This window comes from Crinia signifera, chromosome 5 (genome assembly GCF_055691185.1).
Source record: "Crinia signifera chromosome 5, ASM5569118v1, whole genome shotgun sequence".
In the NCBI taxonomy this organism is placed as follows: Eukaryota; Metazoa; Chordata; class Amphibia; order Anura; family Myobatrachidae; genus Crinia; species Crinia signifera.
In genome coordinates this window covers 14,680,172-14,699,452 of record NC_139221.1, presented here as the reverse complement: position 1 = coordinate 14,699,452, position 19,281 = coordinate 14,680,172, and the positions used below count along the sequence as shown (strand labels likewise).

Genomic DNA, 19,281 nt, shown 5'->3' with positions numbered 1-19,281 from the left:
ACAGAGAGGAGAGCAGCAGAGTGCGCAGCCTGGAAGCGTGCAGAAGTGAGACCCGCTAGAGAGGAGAGAGCCGGGCAGCGTTTCCGTGCAGGAGACCCGGCGGTGATGGACAGCAGCGCACACAGAGAGAGCCAGCAGCCAGCATCATGAGGAAGGCAAGAGGGAGGCCCTGCAGAGTGCCAGCCGTGACACCAGGGAGACGCTACCGGCCGGAGCCGGCAAAAGCAGCAGAGTACAAGGGTGCCCTACCCCCACTCAGCCTGTACCCTTCCTGCCCCAGCCCTGACTCCCCCAAGTCAGGGAGATCACATTCTCACCCATGAAGATGGTGATGGTGACACAATTTTAAAAGAGGACAGAGAACAATCTCATGCACATGAGGCCACTGTGCTTGATACAAGACAGACCAGAGTCCACCTAAAGGTGTCGGCTAGTACAGCATCCCTAAAAGTCTCAAGGCTCCAAAAAAAATTAGGCAGTGAGCCCCTGACCAGACAGGTACAGCAGTATTAGGCAGTGAGCCCCAGATCAGACAGGTAGATACGGCAGTATTAGGCAGTGAGCCCCAGACCAGACGGTAGATATGGCAGTACTAGGCACCAGACAGGTAGATAAGACAGTAGTACTAGGCACAAGACAGGTAGATACGTCAGCAATACTAGTATTGTGCACCAGCAGAATTTATAATAATTAATTTTCTTATTAGGTACTGCTTGGCCGTGGCACTCAGTGGCAGACGTCAGTGCACAAGCAGCATGGAATTCTTTTTTACAGTCCCACACAGCACAAGTATTATTTTTGTTTTTATCAAATTAGATATAGCAGCTGTGTGGTTGGAGGAATATGGCCGACGTGTCGCTGGATGAACTGATCAGGAAACGGGGAATGTCCGTGGGCACCGGGATGTACCGCAGGGTCAGTAACAGGGGAGGTATAGGAAACGTGAGATCCAGACTCCAACCATCTGTGAACAATCGTCCACTTGCCACCAGTTTTCAGAGAACATTTGATGCTCGTCAGAAAATTGGTGTGACTGATGCACGCCAAAAACTAGGGATAAAAGATGCCCGTGAAAAGTTGGTGGCCAAAGATGCTCGCTTCCGCATAAGGGGTAAAGTGCAGGACGCCCGTGAAATGCTGAATTCGAGAAAGCAACAGATCATGGCAGGAGACAAGCCTATCAAAGTGATGGACGCTCGTGAAAAGATTACTTTAAGAGGAGTGCTCCAACAGTAGCTGCTAAATCACCTATGGCACAAGGTTCATCGGCAATAAACCTCACAAAAACCATCCAGATTCCACAACACAAGACCATTTCAGGTCTGAATAACTCTGTCAAGGGAATGCGAATAAATGTGGTCAACCACCAGCCTGTTAAACAGGTCTCATCTCAGGATGATGACTATGATGATGATGATGAGATGGAACTTGCTCCCATCCCTTCCAAACAGATGAAATTCACAGCTGCAAATACTTTACAGAAAAGACCAGGAACATTGGGCAACCAATTTTCACTTGGCCAAACATTACCTTTCACTAAAGTTGTACAGAATGATACGTACTCTGCTCCCAGTGCTACACCGCCTGCCCCAACAGTACCTTTACTACGGACTAAAACGCTGACCAATATGTCACGTACTCTTGTTACAAAGGAGGCCCTACCAGCCGTACCACCTCCAACAGAGTCTGTTTTCAGCCCCCTAGAAGGAACGAAAATGACGGTAAATAATTGCAAAATATTGCGCTCAAGGTCAAGCTCAAGTTTAAGCCCCAGCAGTAGCACCAACACACCCTCTCCCAACCCACTACTTGACTGGAGTGAAGATGGCGGGCGCGTCAGCCGCTTATAAAGCCTCGCGAAATCCGGCGCCAGGAGATGATGTTCTAATCACGCGGACGGACCCGAGTCAGGTGGGAATCTCCGAGCGCTGCTCGGAATCGGGCTCGGAATGATGACATCCGTGGGGGCTCGGATCTCTGAAATCCGAGCCCGCACATCTCTAGCAGTAACTGATGGACCCGGCTGTGCAGATAAGGAGGATGCTGATAGCGATGATGTCAAATGGAAAGCCAGCGAACTGTTGCTCCATGCAGCGCTGGAAAACTTTGCTGCCCGTGGTGATGCCATAGGGCATGCGTAACCATCACTAGCATTGGTTGCAGCAGTGGCAGTAACTGATGGACCCGGCTGTGCAGATAAGGAGGATTAAAAAAGGAGGATAAAAAAAATTTAGCCTCCCAAAAAGAAGTGTAATTGCAGCCGCCCAAAAAGAAGTGTAATTGCAGGCGCCCCCAAAGAAGTTTAATTGCAGCCGCCCAAAAAGAAGTGTAATTGCAGCCGCCCAAAAAGAAGTGTAATTGCAGCCTTCCTGCCCCAGCCCTGACTCCCCAGGTCAGGGAGATCACATTCTCACCCATGAAGATGGTGATGGTGACACAAATCCAAAAGAGGACAGAGAACAATCTCTTGCACACGAGACCACTGTGCTGGATACAAGACAGACCAGAGTCCACATAAAGGTGTCGGCTAGTACAGCATCCCGAAAAGTTTCAAGGCTCCAAAAAAAAAGACTGCAGTGGCAGACTCCCAAATTAATGCAGGGTGAGAGCTGCAACCAGCAGTGGGCGATTGGTGCAGCAATCAACTGGAATGCAAACAGTTGTATGCATTTAAAAGACAAGTCCCTCATACGAATGACTCTCAGCAGTGGGCACCAGACCAGACAGGTAGATGAGGCAGTACTAGTTGTGTGTGTATCTGTTTTGGTCAGTTTAATATTTAACAAGACCCCTATCTGGCTTGATTCTGGTTATGATTGATTGATTATTAATTATTTTTTTGATGTGATTGATTCATGGTCGAAACCCCGTTTAACAACCTGGCTGATCCTGACCCTGATGTGCAGTTGGTCTCTGTGATAAAAGATCCCAATCTCAAATGGCAGGCTGAACAATCTGTGGATAGCCATATTTAAAAAAAATGTGTGGCAGCCCACTACAGGATACCCCCTGTGCCCCCCAAAGAAGTGTAATTGCAGCGGCCCCCAAAGAAGTTTAATTGCCTCTCAGCAGTGGGCACCAGACCAGACAGGTAGATGAGGCAGTACTAGTTGTGTGTGTATCTGTTTTGGTCAGTTTAATATTTAACAAGACCCCTATCTGGCTTGATTCTGGTTATGATTGATTGATTATTAATTAATTTTATGATGTGATTGATTCATGGTCGAAACCACGTTTAACAACCTGGCTGATCCTGACCCTGATGTGCAGTTGGTCTCTGTGCTGAAAGATCCATATTTAAAAAAATGTGTGGCAGCCCACTACAGGATACCCCGAGTGCCCCTGTGCCCCAAAGAAGTTTAATTGCAGCCGCCCCCAAAGAAGTTTAAATGCAGCCTCCCCCAAAAAAGTTTAGCCGCCCAAAAAGATGTGTAATTGTACCCAACTGGTCATCAAAAAGAAACCAATCTTTATTGTGAAAACAAGGTATCAAGTGGCAAAGAAAAGGAAGCCAGTGATGAGAATTTTGTGAGCTGTGAAAGTATTATCAAGGAAACATAACTTTACTTAAGTTTTGAGGAAAGGCTTTATCGGACCATTTCATGAATAAAGAACAGTTGATGAAGAAATTAAAGAAGTATTCATCGTTCTTGTCATTAAATAAAAAGGAGAGAGATGCGAAGGTCAAATCATTACAAAGGTTATCTGATGAGGAAAAAGCAGTTCTCTCTAAAAGGCTATGCACATATGACAAATACTACAAAATGTTTGCAAATCAATTAAAAATTGAAAAGGGGGGCCAGAAGGTTTGTACAGCTTTATCTCCTAAAAAATTTCCAACAACTTGTTCCGAAGCAACTGTGTCTGTTAGTAGGTCAGCCTGTACAACTAACGGAAAAGAAAGTGACTATCTTCAAAACAAAAGGATTTTTGCCGCTTCAGAAACTGATCGTGCTCAAGGTGAAGGCAGTCAGTGTACACCTCAGAATGCTAACCAAATACACAAAGTCCATGCAAAGATAAAGGATATTGTAAAAGAAAATTGCACTGACAAGTCTTCAACCAAGCTATGTATAAAACTGCAGTAACTGGAAAACTAAAAAAAACTTTAGCCGCCCACAAAGAACTTTAATTGCAGCCGCCCAGGCTTGATCCTGATTATGATTGATTGATTATGATAGATTGATTGATTATGATTGATTGATTATGATTATGATTGATTGATTATTAATTATGATGTGCCTGATCCTGACCCTGATGTGCATTAAAAATGACTGTCAGCAGTGGGCACCAGACCAGACAGGTAAAAAAAAGTGTAGCCGCCCAAAAAGAAGTGTAATTGAGCCTTCCGGCAACAGCCCTGACTCCTCCAGGTCAGGGAGATCACATTCTCACCCATGAAGGTGCAGCAATGAGGTGGAATGCAAACAGCTATATGCATTTGAAAGACAATACCCTCATTAAAAATGACTCTCAGCAGTGGGCACCAGACCAGACAAGTAAAAAAAAGTGTAGCCGCCCAAATAGAAGTGTAATTGAGCCTTCCTGCAACAGCCCTGAGTCCCCCAGGTCAGGGAGATCACATTCTCACCCATGAAGGTGCAGCAATGAGGTGGAATGCAAACAGCTATATGCATTTGAAAGACAATACCCTCATTAAAAATGACTGTCAGCAGTGGGCACCAGACCAGACAGGTAAAAAAAAGTGTAGCCGCCCAAAAAGAAGTGTAATTGAGCCTTCTGGCAACAGCCCTGACTCCTCCAGGTCAGGGAGATCACATTCTCACCCATGAAGGTGCAGCAATGAGGTGGAATGCAAACAGCTATATGCATTTGAAAGACAATACCCTCATTAAAAATGACTCTCAGCAGTGGGCACCAGACCAGACAGGTAAAAAAAAGTGTAGCCGCCCAAATAGAAGTGTAATTGAGCCTTCCTGCAACAGCCCTGAGTCCCCCAGGTCAGGGAGATCACATTCTCACCCATGAAGGTGCAGCAATCAAGTGGAATGCAAACAGTTGTATGCATTGAAAAGACAAGTCCCACATATGAATGACTCTCAGCAGTAGGAATAATGAATGGTGATGCAAGATGGAATTGTCCTTGGGCCCTCCCACCCACCCTTATGTTGCGAAAATAGGACATGCACACTTTAACAAACCAAACATTTCAGCGACAGGGCCTACAAAACTGTGGCTGAAATGATTGGTTTGTTTGGGCCCCCACAAAAAATAAACCAATTCATAATATCTCCCTGTATAAACTGGCTCTACAGTAACAAGATGTCATCGTCACTCATCATCATCATCATCCTCCTCCTCCTCTGATTCCTCGCCCCCTTCAGTGTGTACTTCCTCATTCTCAGAGATTATCAATTCGTCCCCGCTGGACTCCACAATCACAGGTCCAGTTATAATCTCTGGAGGCAATTCCTGGTCTTCATTGAATAAGTGATAATTCATTTTTATAAACATCATTTTCTCAACATTTTTCGGGAGCAACATCCTTCGCCGCTCACTGACCAGGTTCCCCGCTGCACTGAATACTCTTTCGGAGTACACACTGGAGGGGGGACAACTCAGGTAAAATAGAGCCAGTTTGTACAGGGGTTTCCAAACTGCCTTTTTTTCCTGCCAGTACAGGTAAGGACTGTCTGACATGTCTACTTGGATGCTGTCACCAAAGTAATCATCCACCATTTTTTCAATGTTGACAGCATTCAATGCACCGACAGTAGACATGTCAGCAATCGTTGGCAGGTCCTTGAGTCCAGACCAGATGTCCAAACTCCCTCCTGCCTGCCCTGCATCCCCTCCAGCGGGTTGTGTGGGAAATCGCAGCTGTTTCCTCACAGGCACAGGTGGGGGAGAAAATGAAGGAGGAGCTGGGGCCGTGTCACGGTCCCCTTCAGATGACAATCTCCTGACCAGCAGGTCTTTGCACCTTTGTAGACTTGTGTCCGCCGGAAACAGAGACACAACATACGCTTTAAACCGAGGATCGAGCACTGTGGCCAAAATGTATTCCTGTGACTTTAACAGACTGACCACCCTCGTATCCTGGCAAAGCGTATGGAGGGCTTCATCCACAATAGCGACATGCTTTGCGGAATCGCTCCGCTTTAGCTCCTCCTTCACTTTCTCCAGCTGCTTTTGTAACAGCCTGATCAGGGGAATCACCTGACTAATGCAGGCAGTGTCGGAACTGACTTCACGTGTGGCTACTTCAAACGGCTGGAGAACCTTGCACAACACGGAAATCAGCCTCCACTGCGCTTGAGTCAGGTGCAGCCCCGCTCCTCTGCCTATGTCGTAGGTGGCTGTGTAGGCTTGAATGGCCTTTTGCTGCTCCTCCATCCTCTGCAGCATATAGAGGGTGGAGTTCCAGCGCGTCACTACCTCTTGTTTCAGCTGATGGCAGGGCAGGTTGCGGAGTTTTTGCTCCCGCTCCAGCCTTCGGCAGGCTGTGGCAGAATGCCGAAAGTGTCCGCAAATTTTGCGTGCCACCACAAGCATCTCCTGCACACTCCTGTCATTTTTTATGAAATGCTGCATCACCAAATTTATTGTGTGGGCAAAACATGGCACGTGCTGGAAATTGCCCATGTTTAATGCCCGCACAATGTTACTGGCGTTGTCCGACACCACAAATCCCCAGGAGAGTCTAAGGGGGGTAAGCCACAGGGAGATGATTTCCCTCAGTTTCTCTAAGAGGTTGTCGGCGTTGTGCCTCTTCTTGAAACCGGTGATACACAGCGTAGCCTGCCTAAGAAGGAGCTGGCATGCAGGAGATGCTGCTGCTGCTGCTGCGGAAGGCGATGCATCTACCCAGTGGGCTGTCACAGTCATATAGTCCTTAGTTTGCCCTGATCCACTTGTCCACATGTCTGTAGTTAAGTGTACAGTGGGTACAGCCGCATTTTTCAGGGCACTGAGGACACTTTTTCTGACCTCCCTGTACATCGCGGGTATCGCCTGCCTAGTGAAGTGGAATCTAGACGGGATTTGGTACCGGGGACACAATACCTGCATCAACCGTTTAAATCTCACTCCATTGATGGCAGACACCGGACGCACGTCTAACACCAACATAGCTGTCAAGGCCGCAGTTATCCGCTTTGCCATAGGATGACTGCTGTCGTATTTCATCCTCATGGAAAATGACTGTTGGACGGTCAATTGCTTAGTGAAAGACGTAGCGGTCTTACGACTTCCCCTCTGGGATGATGACTGACTTCCCCTCTGGGATGATGACTGACTTCCAGGAGCAGCAGCAGCAGCGGCAGTAGTAGTAGTAGAAGGCGTAGTGCTGCAGGATCCTCCGGAGGAATCTATGGAGTCATTCATGCAGGTGAGATGGACTGCAGGACTCCCCCCTATCCGGATCGAGGAGGAATTTGTCGAGGAGGGAGTTGGTGGTGTGCTTTTCAGGCATTTGGCTCCAAAAGGAGGACCAAGTGATTTAGGTGTCGCTGGACTGCTAGCCGCACTTTCTGGACTAAACACTGAACCATGACGCGTCTTTAGGTGACGCTGAAGGGAGGTTGTCCCTAGGTGGGCAAGATCCTTACCCCTGCTTATTGGAGTTTTACATAAGCTACAAATGGCAATACTTTTGTTGTCCGGATGCGGATAAAAAAAATTCCAGACCGCAGAGGTGGATTTATTGGTCCTTTGTCCAGGCATGACGATGGGCTTTTTCATCCCATGGACAACAATTTTTTCCCCCACAGGTGCCTCATTCCCCCCTGGTGCGTCATTTAAGCAAACCAAGTCTCCATCCTCCTCGACAACTTCCTCCTCAGTGCCAGCTACATCAATATCCTCCTCCTGGTGTACAACATCACCTTCACTAATAAAATCTGGAACTAGACTGTGGGTGATCCTTCCAGCATATGCAGAGGGCATACTGCAAATGGTGGAAGGAGCCACCTCTTCACGTACAGTGATGGGAAGGTCCGGCATCACAACCACCGCCACCCTCGGACTCTCCGTGGGGATTTGGGATATGTCTTTAGAAGGATGAGTTTTTTCCAGATTTATTTTCTGAATTTTTGTTTTTTTTTCTGAAATTTTTTCAGACTTTTTTGAGTCGGTGTCAGCCTAACTCTCTTTGATTTCCTATTGGGCGGGGAGAGCGGAGGAGGACTTTCCTCGTCATCTGAAGCTGCACCACTAGTCATGAAGTTAGGCCATGGCCTTAGCCGTTCCTTGCCACTCCGTGTCGTAAATGGCCTATTGCCAAGTTTAAGTTTCTCTTCCAACGATTTACATTTCATAATTTTATTCCTTTTACGGAAGTTTGGTTTCAATTGTACATGCCCTCTGCTTTCACACTGGGCATCGGCCGTGGCAGACGACGTTGTTGGCATTTCATCGTCTATGTCATGACTAGTGGCAGCAGCTTCAGAACTATGAGGAAGTGCATCTTCATCTTTCCTTTGTTTGTTAACCTCCATATTTTGGATCTCCATTATTATTGTGGAGTTATGTCACAGAACAGAACCACTGGAGTGCAATTATATATATGTCAGTGAGTATGCACCAGCAGGCAGTTATACAGATACAGCAGTATTAGGCAGTGAGCCACACACCAGACAGGTACGGCAGTATTAGGCAGAGAGCCCCAGACCAGACAGGTAGATAATGGTATACGGCAGTATTTAGGCAGTGAGCCCCAGACCAGAGGGTAGATACGGCAGTATTGGGCAGTGAGCCACACACCAGACAGGTACGGCAGTATTAGGCAGAGAGCCCCAGACCAGACAGGTAGATAATGATATACGGCAGTATTTAGGCAGTGAGCCCCAGACCAGAGGGTAGATACGGCAGTATTGGGCAGTGAGCCACACACCAGACAGGTACGGCAGTATTAGGCAGAGAGCCCCAGACCAGACAGGTAGATAATGATATACGGCAGTATTTAGGCAGTGAGCCCCAGACCAGAGGGTAGATACAGCAGTATTGGGCAGTGAGCCACACACCAGACAGGTACGGCAGTATTAGGCAGAGAGCCCCAGACCAGACAGGTAGATAATGATATACGGCAGTATTTAGGCAGTGAGCCCCAGACCAGAGGGTAGATACGGCAGTATTGGGCAGTGAGCCACACACCACACAGGTACGGCAGTATTAGGCAGAGAGCCCCAGACCAGACAGGTAGATAATGATACACGGCAGTATTTAGGCAGTGAGCCCCAGACCAGAGGGTAGATACGGCAGTATTGGGCAGTGAGCCACACACCAGACAGGTACGGCAGTATTAGGCAGAGAGCCCCAGACCAGACAGGTAGATAATGATATACGGCAGTATTTAGGCAGTGAGCCCCAGACCAGAGGGTAGATACGGCAGTATTGGGCAGTGAGCCACACACACCACACAGGTACGGCAGTATTAGGCAGAGAGCCCCAGACCAGACAGGTAGATAATGATATACGGCAGTATTTAGGCAGTGAGCCCCAGACCAGAGGGTAGATACGGCAGTATTGGGCAGTGAGCCACACACCAGACAGGTACGGCAGTATTAGGCAGAGAGCCCCAGACCAGACAGGTAGATAATGATATACGGCAGTATTTAGGCAGTGAGCCCCAGACCAGAGGGTAGATACGGCAGTATTGGGCAGTGAGCCACACACCAGACAGGTACGGCAGTATTAGGCAGAGAGCCCCAGATCAGACAGGTAGATAATGATATACGGCAGTATTTAGGCAGTGAGCCCCAGACCAGAGGGTAGATACGGCAGTATTGGGCAGTGAGCCACACACCAGACAGGTACGGCAGTATTAGGCAGAGAGCCCCAGACCAGACAGGTAGATAATGATATACGGCAGTATTTAGGCAGTGAGCCCCAGACCAGAGGGTAGATACGGCAGTATTGGGCAGTGAGCCACACACCACACAGGTACGGCAGTATTAGGCAGAGAGCCCCAGACCAGACAGGTAGATAATGATATACGGCAGTATTTAGGCAGTGAGCCCCAGACCAGAGGGTAGATACGGCAGTATTGGGCAGTGAGCCACACACCACACAGGTACGGCAGTATTAGGCAGAGAGCCCCAGACCAGAGGGTAGATACGGCAGTATTGGGCAGTGAGCCACACACCACACAGGTACGGCAGTATTAGGCAGAGAGCCCCAGACCAGACGGTACATACGGCAGTATAGCCAGTGAGCCCCAGACCACAAAGGTAGAGATATACGGCAGTATTTAATTATTTATTAGGCAGGCAGTATTTAATTATTTATTAGCCAGTGAGCCCCAGACCAGACAGTACATACGGCAGTATAGCCAGTGAGCCCCAGACCACAAAGGTAGAGATATACGGCAGTATTTAATTATTTATTAGCCAGTGAGCCCCAGACCAGACAGTACATACGGCAGTATAGCCAGTGAGCCCCAGACCACAAAGGTAGAGATATACGGCAGTATTTAATTATTTATTAGCCAGTGAGCCCCAGACCAGACGGTACATACGGCAGTATAGCCAGTGAGCCCCAGACCACAAAGGTAGAGATATATGGCAGTATTTAATTATTTATTAGCCAGTGAGCCCCAGACCAGACGGTACATACGGCAGTATAGCCAGTGAGCCCCAGACCACAAAGGTAGAGATATACGGCAGTATTTAATTATTTATTAGCCAGTGAGCCCCAGACCAGACGGTACATACGGCAGTATAGCCAGTGAGCCCCAGACCACAAAGGTAGAGATATACGGCAGTATTTAATTATTTATTATGCAGGCAGTATTTAATTATTTATTAGCCAGTGAGCCCCAGACCAGACGGTACATACGGCAGTATAGCCAGTGAGCCCCAGACCACAAAGGTAGAGATATACGGCAGTATTTAATTATTTATTAGCCAGTGAGCCCCAGACCAGACAGTACATACGGCAGTATAGCCAGTGAGCCCCAGACCACAAAGGTAGAGATATACGGCAGTATTTAATTATTTATTAGGCAGGCAGTATTTAATTATTTATTAGCCAGTGAGCCACAGACCACAGACCGCCAGACTGGCAGATTCAGTGCAGGCAGCAGTGCAGCACCAGTGGACTATATATATTTATATTTAATATAATTAATAATTATATATATAATAAATGGCACAGCACAGCACCAGAGGTATGCCCCAGCACAGAGGAGACAGTAGTACTACAGGCAGGTACACAGTTAGACTGTTCTCCTAAGCAGAGGAGAACATAGTACACAGCAGCACTGAGGGAGACAGCCCTAACAAATAAAATAATTAATTACAGCACAGGTCACCAGAGGTAGACCGCACAGAGGAGACAGTAGTACTGTACAAGTACACAGTTAGACTGTTGTCCTAAGCTGAGAACAGAGTACACAGCAGCACTGAGGGAGACAGCCCCAGCTAATAAAATAATCAATTACAGGCAGCACAGCACACCAGAGGTAGACCGCACAGAGGAGACAGTAGTACTACAAGTACACAGTTAGACTACTACACAGCAGCACTGAGAGACAGCACCAGCGATTGCAAAAGCTCAAGGTCAAGCTCAAGTTTAAGCCCCAGCAGCAGCACCAACACACCCTCTCCCAACCCACTACTTGACTGGAGTGAAGATGGCGGGGCGCGGCAGCTGCTTATAAAGCCTTGCGAAATCCGACGCCGGGAGATGACGTTCTAATCACGCGGACGGACCGAGTCAGGCGGGAATCTCCGAGCGCTGCTCGGAACCGGGCTCGGAATGATGACGTCCGTGGGGGCTCGGATCTCTGAAATCCGAGCCCGCACATCTCTACCACCAACCACCCCCAAATGCTGACTTCCTGTCTGTCACTCAACCACCTGCCACTATCATTTACGACCCATACGCATTTTCAGTCGATTTTCACCCGCGCTCATGCGCATTCCATACGGAACACACGAGCGGTCGTTCTATAATAGCTCGATGTGAGAATGTGGCGATTAGCGACCCATGATGAATTAGGCCCATGCTGTGGAAGCATGCACCGATTTACGATACAGTATTGAGGTAAAATGAAGCAATATAAGTGTCATCCTGTGAACCAATGTACATGATACCGTACATCTATATATCAGTGCGCAGTCTCATCTATCTGAGTATAACAGGTGTGTAATTGAGTGTAAATGAATGTGACTGAGCAGGAACAATGGGCACAAACAATACATATTCCATATTGTAAGCATTGGAAGTAATCTGACGCCTCGCTCTGCGGCTCCTTCATATCCTATACATGAATAATTGTGAGTAGGAGGAATCGAGAAGGGGATAATTATCACCTGCTGGGAAACGTTCGTGCGAATAAAATAATGAAAAGCAAATCAGATATTATCTCCGCAGGTGTGGTAGCAAATGTTGACATTCGTAATGTGGTGTTATGTTCATATGTCTGTGGGTCTGATTCAGACCTGATCGCACAGCTGCAAATTTGCAGGCTGGGCGATTATCGATAGACTGCGCATGCTTGTGGATCTTAGTGCGCAGGCGCGATGCCGTCCTGTGATAAAATCTTGCTACTATTTTTTAATCACTGGCCGTTCGCAAGTTCATTGACAGGAAGACGGCTTTGGGGGTGGTAACCGGACGTTTTCTGGGAGTGTCAGGGAAGACACAGGTGTGCCCAGGTGGTTTAGTCATGTGACATCAGCTCCGCCCCTGATCAGCCTGATTCTATCACAGCTGCTGAGTAAGTCCTAGGCTACGCACAGACTGCACACACTGGGGAATCATTACATGGTGAGCCGCTGTTATCTGGGAGTGTCAGGTAATACGCAGGCGTGGCCAGGTGTGTGAGGGGAAGTCATGTGACATCAGCTCCGCCCCCAATCAGCCTGAATCTATCACAGCCGCTGAGTAAGCCCTGGGCTACGCACACACTGCACACACTGGGGAATCATTACATGGTGAGCGGCTGTTATCTGGGAGTGTCAGGTAATACGCAGGCGTGGCCAGGCGTGTGAGGGGAAGTCATGTGACATCAGCTCCGCCCCGATCAGCCTGATTCTATTGCAGCTGCTGAGTAACTCCCAGATAACAGCTGCTCATTACATGGGGAGCGGCTGTTATCTGCGAGTGTCAGGGATAATGCAGGCGGGGCCAGGTGTGTTAGGGGAAGTCATGTGACATCAGCTCCGCCCCCGATCAGCCTGATTCTATCACACCGGCTGAGTAGGTCCTGGGCTGCACACACTGGGGAATCATTACATGGTGCACGGCTGTTATCTGGGAGTGTCAGGTGATACGCAGGCGTGGCCAGGTGTGTGAGGGGTAGTCATGTGATGTCAGCTCCGCCCCCGATCATCCTGATTCTATCACAGCCGCTGAGTAAGTCCTGGGCTACACACAGACTGCACACACTGGGGAATCATTACATGGTGAGCGGCTGTTATCTGGGAGTGTCAGGTAATACGCAGGCGTGGCCAGGTGTGTGAGGGGTAGTCATGTGATGTCAGCTCCGCCCCTGATCAGCCTGATTCTATCACAGCCGCTGAGTAAGTCCTCGGCTACGCACACACTGCACACACTGGGGAATCATTACATGGTGAGCGGCTGTTATCTGGGAGTGTCAGGTAATACGCAGGCGTGGCCAGGTGTGTGAGGGGAAGTCATGTGAAATCAGCTCCGCCCCCGATCAGCCTGATTCTATCACAGCCGCTGAGTAAGTCCTGGGCTACACACACACTGCACACACTGGGGAATCATTACATGGTGAGCGGCTGTTATCTGGGAGTGTCAGGGATAATGCAGGCGTGGCCAGGTGTGTGAGGGGTAGTCATGTGATGTCAGCTCCGCCCCCGATCAGTCGCTGAGTAAGTCCCGGGCTACGCACAGACTGCCCACACTGGGAACATCATTTGATAGTGAGCAATTTGCAGGCTTGCACGGGGTGGGTTTTCACTCTGGCGGCCGGTCTATACCTGATCGCAGGTCTCTGAAAATTAGCAGCCCAGTGATCAGGACTGAATTGGTCTGACCTAATTTAGACTTGTACGCAGGACAAATTTGTTCTCAATATGGCCAATACCATGCTGCACTGCAGATGGGGCAGATGAAACATGTCCTGTGTAATGTGAATATGGGTCACTGCGCGCTGTGTAATGTGACTATGGGTCACTACGTGCTGTGTAATGTGACTATGGGTCACTGCGTGCTGTGTAATGTGACTATGGGTCACAGCGCGCTGTGTAATGTGACTATGGGTCACTGCGCACTGTGTAATGTGACTATGGGTCACTGCGTGCTGTGTAATGTCAATATTGGTCACTATGTGCTGTGTAATGTGACTATGGGTCACTGCGCACTGTGTAATGTGACTATGGGTCACTGCGCGCTGTGTAATGTCAATATTGGTCACTATGTGCTGTGTAATGTGACTATGGGTCACTACGTGCTGTGTAATGTGAATATGGGTCACTGCGTGCTGTGTAATGTGAATATGGGTCACTGCGTGCTGTGTAATGTGACTATGGGTCACTACGTGCTGTGTAATGCGATTATGGGCCACTACCTCCAGTGTAATGTGACTATGGGTCACTGCGCACTGTGTAATGTGACTATGGGTCACTGCGCACTGTGTAATGTCAATATTGGTCACTATGTGCTGTGTAATGTGACTATGGGTCACTGTGCGCTGTGTAATGTGAATATGGGTCACTACGTGCTGTGTAATGTGAATATGGATCCCTATGTGCTGTGTAATGCGATTATGGGCCACTACCTCCAGTGTAATGTGACTATGGGTCACTGCGCGCTGTGTAATGTGACTATGGGTCACTACGTGCTGTGTAATGTGACTATGGGTCACTACGCACTGTGTAATGTGAATATGGGTCACTTTGTGCTGTGTAATGTGACTATGGGTCACTACGCACTGTGTAATGTGACTATGGGTCACTACGCACTGTGTAATGTGACTATGGGTCACTACGCACTGTGTAATGTCAATATTGGTCACTACGTGCTGTGCAATGTGAAAATGGGTCACTATGTGCTGTGTAATGTGAACATGGGAAAGTGAGTTCTACCCCCTCTCCATGACAATTTTAAGTCCTGCCGCTGGTGGTGGAGCCTAAATATGGGCAGAGTCATCCCTGTGCAGCAGCTCTTGCCGGTGGGATCAAGAGTAGGGCCCTGGGATACTTACCTCCCTCTTAATCTGGCACTGCTCCCACCCCACAGTCTAACCCTAAGTCGAGAAGGGTGTTGAAACATAGGTGAAACTAGCAGCAGGGCTAGGGGGCAGCAGCCAAAATTTTGCCTAGGTCATCAAATTGGCTATGGCTGGATCTACCCAACAGGCAACGCAGGAGTTTTTTTACGTGGCTGGGGATCATCAGCAACAGCATGGGCAGCACCTGGACAGCACAACTGCAAATTGAGGTGACTGCAGATGAGAGATACATAACATTAAACTAATAATTAATATATGATGCAGCGCAGCCTGGCTCTGTGTGGTTGGAAGCGGTGGTACAAATATATATTCCTCTCATGTATCCTGTTCTCCCTCTCAAGTTGCCCCCTATTCCTCCTCCTCTCTCATCTCCCCCTGTTCCTCCTCCTTTCATGTCTCCCCCTGTTCCTCCTCCTTTCAAGTTTCCCTCCTGTTCCTCTCCTCTCATGTCTGCCCATTTCTCTCCCTCTCGTAAATCTCCACCTGTTCCCCTCCTCCTCTCACATCTCCCCCTGTTCCTCTCACTCTTTCATATACCTGTTTCTCCTCCTCTCTCACGTCTCCCTGTTCCTCTCCTCCCACGTCTCCCCGTTCCTCTCCTCCTCTCATGTCTACCCTTGTTCCTCTCCTCCCACGTCTCCCCGTTCCTCTCCTCCTCTCACGTCTACCCCTGTTCCTCTCCTCCCACGTCTCCCCGTTCCTCTCCTCCTCTCACGTCTACCCCTGTTCCTCTCCTCCCACGTCTCCCCGTTCCTCTCCTCCTCTCACGTCTACCCCTGTTCCTCTCCTCCCACGTCTCCCCGTTCCTTTCCTCCTCTCACGTCTACCCCTGTTCCTCTCCTCCCACATCTCCCCGTTCCTCTCACATCTCCCCCTATTACTCTTACATCTCTCCCTGTTGCTCTTTCCTCTCCCCATTTATCTCCCTCTGTCTCGTCTCCCTGTTCCTCATCCTTTCATGTCTCCCCCTGTTCCTCCTCCTTTTATGTTTCCCCCATTCCTCCTTTCACCTCTACTCCTGATCCTCCACATTTCACGTCTCCCCCTGTTCCTTCTCCTCTCATGTCTCGCCCTCTTATGTCTCCCCTGTGCATCCTCTCACGCTCACATCTCCCAAGGGAAGAGTCTATGCCAGGAGCCAGATGCTGCAGTGCCTCTTTTTAGCTCCAGTTCAGTCCTGGAGTGTGTGGTACAAGGTGGGAGGGAGCTCTTGCTTTTAATAAGGGTTACAACACTTTTGTTGGTAAGCTGCTCAATCATAGATGTGTCATTCAGGTGCCAAAAGGGAGGGGTAAATCTGGTTAGGAAAAAAAACAGTTTGTATCCCAATTGCACACTGAATGAGAAAATAACTACATATTAATCAGATAATACAGAGATCTTGGTTGCATATATCTGCAGATATAGGGCTAAGCTCCCAGGCCGTACGTCAAGGCCTCTCTGTCACTGGGGGTCCCTAATACTGGGTGTGGGTCTGGGGTGTGGGCCCCAAACATGCCGACACAGGCTGAGTACTCCAGGGCAGCACACAAATGAAAATTAGTAAGGGTTAATAAGAAGCACATAAGTGCTATGTAGGGAAGTGAAGGTGGGATTAAAATACAAAATATATACAATGTGATAGGAAAAATAAGAGTTAATAAAGTGTTAGGGTGTGCTAACCTGGAGCAGACCAGCCCTACCAACACAGGGGGCACCACATTCCCAAACCCATCCCATAAGCAATAACATATATGTCTGGGCTTAATAGCCCAGTGTAAGGCCACATGATAATGGCTTATAACGTCTGAGAGCCAGCTTACCTGGAGATACCCCTGGCTTCTCCAATGGCACTCAGGTGTCAGCAATCCCTCCTAATGCTGACCCATCTATGCCTCTCAACTGCACACACTTTTGTTGGTAAGCTGCTCAATCAGAGGTGTGTCATTCAGGTGCCAAAAGGGAGGGGTAAAACTGGTTAGGAAAAAAAACAGTTTGTATCCCAATTGCACACTGAGTGAGAAAATAACTACATATTAATCAGATAATACAGAGATCCTCCCACGTCTCCCCGTTCCTCTCACATCTCCCCCTATTACTCTTACATCTCTCCCTGTTGCTCTTTCCTCTCCCCATTTATCTCCCTCTGTCTCGTCTCCCTGTTCCTCATCCTTTCATGTCTCCCCCTGTTCCTCCTCCTTTCATGTCTCCCCCATTCCTCCTTTCACCTCTACTCCTGATCCTCCACATTTCACGTCTCCCCCTGTTCCTTCTCCTCTCATGTCTCGCCCTCTTATGTCTCCCCTGTGCATCCTCTCACGCTCACATCTCCCAAGGGAAGAGTCTATGCCAGGAGCCAGATGCTGCAGTGCCTTTTTTTTAGCTCCAGTTCAGTCAAGGAGTGTGTGGTACAAGGTGGGAGGGAGCTCTTGCTTTTGATAAGGGTTACCCTGCCTTCCCCTCTTTAAAAGACTCCACCCCTTTCATTGACCCCACCCCTTTTGAAGGGCTGCTTTTATAAAATTCCCCGGCTGGTTTTTCATCCCAATCCACCCCTGTCAGTGCAGCCGTTCCATTCATTGGCTTCTCTTTTCCACCCGGGTAAGAATTCCTTGGTCATTGACAATGTATTTGTGTATTGCTTCCTTTTGCCTAATTTGCTGTAAAACAGAAAGTTGCTGAAGTTTTTTTGGAAGCTCAGAGCAGATCTCAGTGCTGCCAAAATCATCTGCTGCTCCTTGGCTATGTGTATTTAAATTATATATATATATATATATATATATATATATATATATATATAAAGCACTTACCCCCCTTGGTTGTAGAAGGATAGGAACCGGCACACGCGTGGATGGTGAAGAAAAGTTGATTTATTGTACAAACATGATTACACACAATGACAGCTGTACACCTGACAGCTGTGACAGCTGTTTCAACCGAAATAAACGGTTTTCATCAGAGGTTTGAAACAGCTGTCAGGTGTACAGCTGTCGTTGTGTGCAATCATGTTTGTACAATAAATCAACTTTTCTTCACCTTCCACCCGTGTGCCGGTTCCTATCCTTCTACAACCAAGGGGGGTAAGTGTTTTCATGTTCTAAAACTTTATGTTCCTGGCACCGGGATTTTTTTCTATTTAGAGTGCCATCCTGCAAACCAAAAGTATATATATATATATATATATATATACTAATAATGTAAAATTAGCTAACATGGCATCCAACATTGCTAGGCACAGAGCCAAGAGGTGTAAGACTTCCAGAGCCAATATTTTCAGCAAATGTGGAGACATTGGACGATCAAGCCATATATTGGGGTTATCCTTTATTAAAGTTTGCTTGTAAGTCAGGAATGAAACTTGTGAAGATGGCATGTTGAGATGTCGAGTCAAACATTCCTTATGTGAACACGTACGAATAGGAAGGAAGCCCCCAGTTTCCATGAAGAACAGATATACATCTCCTACCTGTGTATCAAAGACATTGCTAAAAATCACCCCATATTGGTGGGTCAAGACATCCCCCAGCCAGTGACAGTTATGGACCACCTTTAGAATGCTTTTGTCTTCAAGCACCATTTGTATCCTGTTTCTGAACATTTCAGGCCCCAAGAGAAGGACATCAAAAAGATAAATGCATCTTTTTGTAGCCACCTGCAGCCATCACAACTTTCCATGGCGACACAAGTTCAGTTCCACTGCACCAAAGCTCAGGAGCAACTGCAAACAAACACACCATCCTAGAGACATTTTATCACAAATCCCCAAGGATTTCAAAGGGTGTTGGTGGTTGCGATGCCAGGCTTTCCCATCATGGCGGACCTTCACATCACTGTGGTGGAGGATTACTTTGCTGACAGCATCCAAGTAGACATGTTAGACAGTCCTTACCTGTACTGGCAGGGAAAAAAAGCAGTTCGGAAGCCCCTGTACAAACTGGCTCTATTTTACCTGAGTTGTCCCCCCCTCCAGTGTGTACTCCAACAGAGTTTTTAGTGCAGCGAGGAACCTGGTCAGCGAGCGGTGTTGAAGGTAGCTTCCACCAAATGTGGAGAAGACGATATTCATCAAAAGAAATTATTAATTCTTGAATGAAGACCAGCAATTGCCTCCAGAGACTACAGAGGGACCTGTGATT

General features: G+C 48.0%; 1 pseudogene; it reads left to right on the top strand.

Moving 5' to 3' along the window:
* Positions 1 to 800: 800 nt before the first annotated feature.
* On the top strand, positions 801 to 18,887 carry LOC146079836 (polymerase delta-interacting protein 3 pseudogene; annotated as a pseudogene).
* Positions 18,888 to 19,281: the final 394 nt, after the last annotated feature.